We start from the raw sequence: 10,022 nt of genomic DNA on the forward strand, positions 1-10,022 counted from the left end.
AATTGTTATAAAAGTGAAACCACCCAAAAAAAGAAAATTACTAAAGCCCTAAAATTAAAAAAAAAAAAGAAGATGCACATTTATTAAATAAGACAACATGATTTTAAGGGAGTTACATGCCCTATGAAGAGGATAAATAATGGTTATAGAAGTAAAACACAAAGAGTCAAGAAAGAAGATTCTTAAAGCCCGAGAAGAAAAAAGATGAAGATGTGAGTTTCCTAAATAATACAATATAATTTTAAGGAAGTTATATGCCCTATGAAGAAGATAAGTAATTGTTATGGAAGTGAAACCACACAAACAAAGAAAATTAATAAAGCCCTAAAATTAAAAATATGAAGATGCACTTTTAATAAATAGGACAACATGATTTGAAGGCAGTTATATGCCCTATGAAGAGGATAAATAAATGAAGTGAAAGCACAGAGTCAAAAAAGATTCTTAAAGACTGAGAAGAAAAAAAAAATGAAGATGGGAGTTTCATAAATAATACAATATAATTTTAAGGAAGTTATATGCCCTATGAAGAAGATAAGTAATTGTTACAGAAGTGAAACCACACAAAGAAAATTAAAAAGCCCTAAAATTAAAAACATGAAGATGCACTTTTAATAAATAAGACAACATGATTTGAAGGCAGTTATATTCCCTATGAAGAGGATAAATAATGGTAATAGAAGTGAAAGCACACAGAGTCAAAAAAGAAGATTCTTAAAGACTGAGAAGAAAAAAATGAAGATGTGAGTTTTGTAAATAATACGATAAAATTTTTAAGGGTTATATGCCCTATGAAGAAGATAAGTAATTGTTATGGAAGTGAAACCACACAAACAAAGAAAATTAATAAAGCCCTAAAATTAAAAATATGAAGATGCACTTTTAATAAATAGGACAACATGATTTGAAGGCAGTTATATGCCCTATGAAGAGGATAAATAAATGAAGTGAAAGCACAGAGTCAAAAAAGATTCTTAAAGACTGAGAAGAAAAAAAAAATGAAGATGGGAGTTTCATAAATAATACAATATAATTTTAAGGAAGTTATATGCCCTATGAAGAAGATAAGTAATTGTTACAGAAGTGAAACCACACAAAGAAAATTAAAAAGCCCTAAAATTAAAAACATGAAGATGCACTTTTAATAAATAAGACAACATGATTTGAAGGCAGTTATATTCCCTACGAAGAGGATAAATAATGGTAATAGAAGTGAAAGCACACAGAGAGTCAAAAAAGAAGATTCTTAAAGACTGAGAAGAAAAAAAAAATGAAGATGTGAGTTTTGTAAATAATATGATAAAATTTTTAAGGGTTATATGCCCTATGAAGAAGATAAGTAATTGTTATGGAAGTGAAACCACACAAACAAAGAAAATTAATAAAGCCCTAAAATTAAAAATATGAAGATGCACTTTTAATAAATAGGACAACATGATTTGAAGGCAGTTATATGCCCTATGAAGAGGATAAATAAATGAAGTGAAAGCACAGAGTCAAAAAAGATTCTTAAAGACTGAGAAGAAAAAAAAAATGAAGATGGGAGTTTCATAAATAATACAATATAATTTTAAGGAAGTTATATGCCCTATGAAGAAGATAAGTAATTGTTACAGAAGTGAAACCACACAAAGAAAATTAAAAAGCCCTAAAATTAAAAACATGAAGATGCACTTTTAATAAATAGGACAACATGATTTGAAGGCAGTTATATGCCCTATGAAGAGGATAAATAAATGAAGTGAAAGCACAGAGTCAAAAAAGATTCTTAAAGACTGAGAAGAAAAAAAAAATGAAGATGGGAGTTTCATAAATAATACAATATAATTTTAAGGACGTTATATGCCCTATGAAGAAGATAAGTAATTGTTACAGAAGTGAAACCACACAAAGAAAATTAAAAAGCCCTAAAATTAAAAACATGAAGATGCACTTTTAATAAATAGGACAACATGATTTGAAGGCAGTTATATGCCCTATGAAGAGGATAAATAAATGAAGTGAAAGCACAGAGTCAAAAAAGATTCTTAAAGACTGAGAAGAAAAAAAAAATGAAGATGGGAGTTTCATAAATAATACAATATAATTTTAAGGAAGTTATATGCCCTATGAAGAAGATAAGTAATTGTTACAGAAGTGAAACCACACAAAGAAAATTAAAAAGCCCTAAAATTAAAAACATGAAGATGCACTTTTAATAAATAAGACAGCATGATTTTAAGGCAGTAAGTTATATTCCCTATGAAGAGGATAAATAATGGTTATAGAAGTGAAAGCACACAAAGAGTCAAAAAAAAGATTCTTAAAGACTGAGAAGAAAAAAAAATGAAGATGTGAGTTTTGTAAATAATATGATAAAATTTTAAGGAAGTTATATGCCCTATGAAGAGGATAAATAAATGAAGTGAAAGCACAGAGTCAAAAAAGATTCTTAAGGACTGAGAAGAAAAAAAAATGAAGATGGGAGTTTCCTAAATAATACAATATAATTTTAAAGAAGTTATATGCCCTATGAAGAAGATAAGTAATTGTTATAGAAGTGAAACCACCCAAAGAAAATTAATAAAGCCCTAAAATTAAAAATATGAAGATGCACTTTTAATAAATAAGACAACATGATTTGAAGGCAGTTATATTCCCTACGAAGAGGATAAATAATGGTAATAGAAGTGAAAGCACACAGTCAAAAAAGCAGATTCTTAAAGACTGAGAAGAAAAAAAAATGAAGATGTGAGTTTTGTAAATAATACGATAAAATTTTTAAGGGTTATATGCCCTATGAAGAAGATAAGTAATTGTTATAGAAGTGAAACCATTCAAAGAAAATTAATAAAGCCCTAAAATTAAAAATATGAAGATACACTTTTAATAAATAGGACAACATGATTTGAAGGCAGTTATATGCCCTATGAAGAGGATAAATAATGGTTATAGAAGTGAAAGCACACAGAGAGTCAAAAAAGAAGATTCTTAAAGACTGAGAAGAAAAAAAAATGAAGATGTGAGTTTCATAAATAATATGATAAAATTTTAAGGAAGTTATATGCCCTATGAAGAGGAAAAATAAATGAAGTGAAAGCACAGAGTCAAAAAAGATTCTTAAAGACTGAGAAGAAAAAAAATGAAGATGTGAGTTTCATAAATAATAGGATATAATTTTAAGAAAGTTATATGCCCTATGAAAAGGATAAGTAATTGTAATAGAAATGAAACCACACAAACAAAATAAAGCCCTAAAATTAAAAATATGAAGATGCACTTTTAAAAAATAAGACAACATGATTTGAAGGCAGTTATATGCCCTATGAAAAGGATAAATAATGGTTATAGAAGTGAAAGCACACAGAGTCGAAAAGGAAGATTCTTAAAGACAGAAGTAAAAAAAATGAAAATGTGAGTTTCATAAATAATATGATATAATTTTAAGGAAGTTATATGCCCCCTGAAGAAAAGAAATTGTTATAGAAGTGAAACCACCCAAAAGAAGAAAATTATCAAAGGCCTAAAATTAAAAAAGAAATACGAACGTGCACGTTTATTAAATAAGACAACATGATTATAAGGAAGTTACATACCCTATGAAAAGGATAAATAATGGTTATAGAAGTGAAAGCACACAGAGTCAAGAAGGAAGATTCTTACAGACTGAGAAGAAAAAAAATGAAGATGCATGTTTATTAAATAGGAAAACATTATTTTAAGGCAGTTATATGACCAATGAAGAAGATAAATAATGCTTATAGAAGTGAAAGCATACAAAGAGTCAAGAAAGAAGATTCATAAATCCATAAAAGAAAAAAATGAAGATGTAAGTTTATTATTTAATAATAATAATTTTAAAGCAGATCTACACTATGAGGAAGACAAATAATTGTTTAAAAAAAAAGTGAAAGTACCCAGCCATGAAAGAAAATTATTAAAAGCCTAAAAGAAAAGAAGAAAATGAAGATGCACATTTAGTAAAAAATGTAAAAATACAATATAATTTTAAGGCAGCTACATATGCTTTCAAGAAAATAAATCTTATAAAAATGAAAGCACACAGTAAAAAGTATTTAACTCCTAGAAAGAGAAGAAAACACATGTTTAGTAAATAATACATTACAGTTTTAAAGCAGTTATATACCCTATTAAGGATTGATTGTTTCAAAGAGTTAAAAAAGCACTCAGGGAAGAAGGAAAATTATTAAGGCCTTAGAAGAAGAAGAAAAAATATATGCGTAGTAAGTAATACAATGATAATACATTATCGTTTTAAGTCAATTAATCTGTTTTACCAATAATACGGCATAATTTCGAAGCAGGTATATATTGAAGTGAAAGCAGAATTTTAGAGTCAAAAATCACTAGAAAAAAAAGTCCATGTACAGTAAATAATATAATATAATTTTGATGTATTTATATGTGGTATTAAGAAGATAAAATAATTATTAAAGTAAAAGAACACATTCAAAAAGGAAAACATTTAAAGCCCTATAAAAAAGGAAATGCACATTTAATGAATAACAATGCAATATAATTTTAAGGCACTTATATCTACAATGGAGAAGATAAAAAATGGTTATAGAAATGAAAGCACCAAGTCAACAAAAGTATTAAAGTCCTAGAAATAGAAAAGATAACACGTATTCAGTAAATAATAAAAGATAGTTTTAAGAAAATTGAGGTGTTTAAGCAGTCCTACAAAATAATTTTGAAGCAGTTCTATATAGATGGGAAAGCACCCAAAACTTAAGGTCAAAAAAAAAATAATAAATCACTAGAAAAAGAAGAAGTCCATGTGAAATACATAATAAAATATAATTTGAAGGTATTTATATACCCTATTTAGAATATAACATAAGATGGAAAGGAAAAGTACTCAGTCCCGAAAGACAATTCCTGAAGGCACTAGAAAAAAGAGGCAGACTCATGTTCTTTAAATCATACAGTAATAATAAAATTGAAGAAAATTTTAAAAAGTTATAAAGCCAATGAAGAAGATAAATGACAGTTAAAGAAATGAAAGCAACCAGTCCATAAAAGTATTAAAGTCCTAGAAATAAAAAAGATAACACGCATTCAGTAAGTAATAAAAAATAGGTTTAAAGACCTTATATTTTCTCTTTAGGTAAAGTTTAAAGAAGTAAACAGGCGCTCATAGAGTAAAGAAATAAAATTACTCAAGCCATAGAGGAAGTAAGAATGAAAATATGTGATTAGTAAATGATAAAACGATGATAACACAAGATAGTTTTAAGGCAACTAAGGTATTGTAGCAGTACTACAAAATAATTTTGAAGCAGTTCCATATAGATGTGAAAGCGCCCAAACTTTAAGGTCAAGAAAAATAATAAATCACTAGAAAAAGAATAAGACCATGTGAAGTAAATAATAAAATATAAGTATATGGTATTTATATACTCTGTTTAGAATATAGGATAAGGTTGAAAGGAAAAATACTCAATCCCCAAAGACATTTCGTGAAGGCACTAGAAAAAAGTTGCAGACACATGTTCTTTAAATAATACAGTAATTAAAAAATGTAATAAAATTTTTAAAAAGTTTTAAACCCAATGAAGAAGATAAATCACAGTTAAAGAAAGGAACGGAGCTAGTCCACAAAAGTAGTAAAGTCCTAAAAAATAGAAAAGATAACACATGTTCTGTAAATAATACAAAATAGTTTTAACCACTTATATTTTCCCTTAAGGTAAAGTTTAAAGATGTAAAAAAGCGCTCATAAAGTAAAGAAATAAAATTACTCAAGGCATAAAGTAAGGAAGAATGAAAATGTGTGATTAGTAAAAGATAAAATGATGATAACTTAAGATAGTTTTAAGGCAATTAAGGTTTTTAAGCAGTCCTACAAAATAATTTTGAAGCACTTCCATATAGATGTGAAAGCGCCCAAACTTTAAGGTCAAGAAAAATAATAAATCACTAGAAAAAGAAGAAGTCCATGTCTAGTAAATAATGAAATACAATTTTAAGGTATTTATATACTCTGTTTAGAATATAGAATAAGGTTGAAAGGAAAAGTACTCAGTCCGGAAAGACAATTCTTGAAGGCACTAGAAAAAAGAGGCAGACTCATGTTCTTTAAATAATACAGTAATAAAAAATGTAATAAAAATTTAAAAGTTTTAAACCCAATGAAGAAGATAAATCACAGTTAAAGAAATGAAAGCAGCCAGTCAACAAAAGCATTAAAGTCCTAGAAATAGAAAAGATAACATGTGTTCAGTAAGTAATAAAAAATAGTTTTAAAGCCCTTATATTTTCTCTTTAGGTAAAGTTTAAAGAAGTAAAAAGGCGCTCATAGAGTAAAGAAATAAAATTACTTAAGGCGTAGAGGAAGGAAGAATGAAAATGTGTGATTAGTAAAAGATAAAATGATGATAACTTAAGATAGTTTTAAGGCAATTAAGGTGTTTAAGCAGTCCTACAAAATAATTTTGAAGCACTTCCATATAGATGTGAAAGCGCCCAAACTTTAAGGTCAAGAAAAATAATAAATCACTAGAAAAAGAAGAAGTCTATGTGAAGTAAATAATAAAATGTAATTTTAAGGTATTTAAATACTCTGTTTAGAATATAGGATAAGGTTGAAAGGAAAAGTACTCGGTCCCCAAAGACAATTCTTGAAGGCCCTAGAAAAAAGAGGCAGACTCATGTTCTTTAAATAATACAGTAATAAAAAAATGTAATAAAATTTTTAAAAAGTTTTAAACCCAATGAAGAAGATAAATCACAGTTAAAGAAAGGAACGGAGCTAGTCCACAAAAGTAGTAAAGTCCTAAAAAATAGAAAAGATAACACATGTTCTGTAAATAATACAAAATAGTTTTAACCACTTATATTTTCCCTTAAGGTAAAGTTTAAAGAAGTAAAAAGGCGCTCATAGAGTAAAGAAATAAAATTACTCAAGGCATAGAGGAAGGAAGAATAAAAATGTGTGATTAGTAAAAGATAAAATGATGATAACTTAAGATAGTTTTAAGGCAATTAAGGTGTTTAAGCAGTCCTACAAAATAATTTTGAAGCACTTCCATATAGATGTGAAAGCGCGCAAACGTTAAGGTCAAGAAAAATAATAAATCACTAGAAAAAGAAGTCCATGTCTAGTAAATAATGAAATATAATTTTAAGGTATTTATATACTCTGTTTAGAATATAGGATAAGGTTGAAAGGAAAAGTACTCAGTCCCCAAAGACAATTCCTGAAGGCACTAGAAAAAAGATGCAGACGCATGTTCTTTAAATCATACAGTAATAAACAAATGTAATAAAAATTTTAAAAAGTTTTAAACCCAATGAAGAAGATAAATCACAGTTAAAGAAATGAAAGCAGCCAGTCAACAAAAGCATTAAAGTCCTAGAAATAGAAAAGAAACATGTGTTCAGTAAGTAATAAAAAATAGTTTTAAAGCCCTTATATTTTCTCTTTAGGTAAAGTTTAAAGAAGTAAAAAGGCGCTCATAGAGTAAAGAAATAAAATTACTTAAGGCGTAGAGGAAGGAAGAATGAAAATGTGTGATTAGTAAAAGATAAAATGATGATAACTTAAGATAGTTTTAAGGCAATTAAGGTGTTTAAGCAGTCCTACAAAATAATTTTGAAGCACTTCCATATAGATATGAAAGCGCCCAAACTTTAAGGTCAAGAAAAATAATAAATCACTAGAAAAAGAAGAAGTCTATGTGAAGTAAATAATAAAATGTAATTTTAAGGTATTTATATACTCTGTTTAGAATATAGGATAAGGTTGAAAGGAAAAGTACTCGGTCCCCAAAGACAATTCTTGAAGGCCCTAGAAAAAAGAGGCAGACTCATGTTCTTTAAATAATACAGTAATAAAAAAATGTAATAAAATTTTTAAAAAGTTTTAAACCCAATGAAGAAGATAAATCACAGTTAAAGAAAGGAACGGAGCGAGTCCACAAAAGCATTAAAGTCCTATACATAGAAAAGATAACACATGTTCTGTAAATAATACAAAATAGTTGTAACCACTTATATTTTCCCTTAAGGTAAAGTTTAAAGAAGTAAAAAGGCGCTCATAGAGTAAAGAAATAAAATTACTCAAGGCATAGAGGAAGGAAGAATAAAAATGTGTGATTAGTAAAAGATAAAATGATGATAACTTAAGATAGTTTTAAGGCAATTAAGGTGTTTAAGCAGTCCTACAAAATAATTTTTAAGCACTTCCATATAGATGTGAAAGCGCCCAAACTTTAAGGTCAAGAAAAATAATAAATCACTAGAAAAAGAAGAAGTCCATGTCTAGTAAATAATGAAATATAATTTTAAGGTATTTATATACTCTGTTTAGAATATAGGATAAGGTTGAAAGGAAAAGTACTCAGTCCCCAAAGACAATTCTTGAAGGCACTAGAAAAAAGATGCAGACTCATGTTCTTTAAATAATACAGTAATAAAAAAATGTAATAAAAATTTAAAAGTTTTAAACCCAATGAAGAAGAGAAATCACAGTTAAAGAAATGAAAGCAGCCAGTCAACAAAAGCATTAAAGTCCTAGAAATAGAAAAGATAACATGTTTTCAGTAAGTAATAAAAAATAGTTTTAAAGCCCTTATATTTTCTCTTTAGGTAAAGTTTAAAGAAGTAAAAAGGCGCTCATAGAGCAAAGAAATAAAATTACTCAAGGCGTAGAGGGAGGAAGAATGAAAATGTGTGATTAGTAAAAGATAAAATGATGATAACTTAAGATAGTTTTAAGGCAATTAAGGTGTTGATTCATTCCTACAAAATAATTTTGAAGCAGTTCCATATAGATGTGAAAACGCCCAAACTTTAAGGTCAAGACAAATAATAAATCACTAGGAAAAGAAGAAGTCTATGTGAAGTAAATAATAAAATATAATTTTAAGGTATTTATATACTCTATTTAGAATACAGGATAAGGTTGAAAGGAAAAGTACTCAGTCCAGAAAGACAATTCTTGAAGGCACTAGAAAAAAGAGGCAGACTCATGTTCTTTAAATAATACAGTAATAAAAAAATGTAATAAAAATTTAAAAGTTTTAAACCCAATGAAGAAGATAAATCACAGTTAAAGAAATGAAAGCAGCCAGTCAACAAAAGCATTAAAGTCCTAGAAATAGAAAAGATAACATGTGTTCAGTAAGTAATAAAAAATAGTTTTAAAGCCCTTATATTTTCTCTTTAGGTAAAGTTTAAAGAAGTAAAAAGGCGCTCATAGAGTAAAGAAATAAAATTACTCAAGGCGTAGAGGGAGGAAGAATGAAAATGTGTGATTATTAAAAGATAAAATGATGATAACTTAAGATAGTTTTAAGGCAATTAAGGTGTTTAAGCAGTCCTACAAAATAATTTTGAAGCACTTCCATATAGATGTGAAAGCGCGCAAACGTTAAGGTCAAGAAAAATAATAAATCACTAGAAAAAGAAGAAGTCTATGTGAAGTAAATAATAAAATATAATTTTAAGGTATTTATATACTCTGTTTAGAATACAGGATAAGGTTGAAAGGAAAAGTACTCAGTCCCCAAAGACAATTCTTGAAGGAACTAGAAAAAAGAGGCAGACTCATGTTCTTGAAATAATACAGTAATAAAAAAATGTAATAAAATTTTTAAAAAGTTTTAAACCCTATGAAGAAGATAAATCACAGTTAAAGAAAGGAACGGAGCTAGTCCACAAAAGTAGTAAAGTCCTAAAAAATAGAAAAAATAACACATGTTCTGTAAATAATACAAAATAGTTTTAAAGCCCTTATATTTTCTCTTTAGGTAAAGTTTAAAGAAGTAAAACCGCGCTCATAGAGTAAAGAAATAAAATTACTCAAGGCGTAGAGGAAGGAAGAATGAAAATGTGTGATTAGTAAAAGATAAAATGATGATAACTAAAGATAGTTTTAAGGCAATTAAGGTGTTTAAGCAGTCCTACAAAATAATTTTGAAGCAGTTCCATATAGATGTGAAAGCGCCCAAACTTTAAGGTCAAGACAAATAATAAATCACTAGGAAAAGAAGAAGTCTATGTGATGTAAATAATAA

Source organism: Dromiciops gliroides, chromosome 2, assembly GCF_019393635.1.
Source record: "Dromiciops gliroides isolate mDroGli1 chromosome 2, mDroGli1.pri, whole genome shotgun sequence".
NCBI lineage: Eukaryota > Metazoa > Chordata > Mammalia > Microbiotheria > Microbiotheriidae > Dromiciops > Dromiciops gliroides.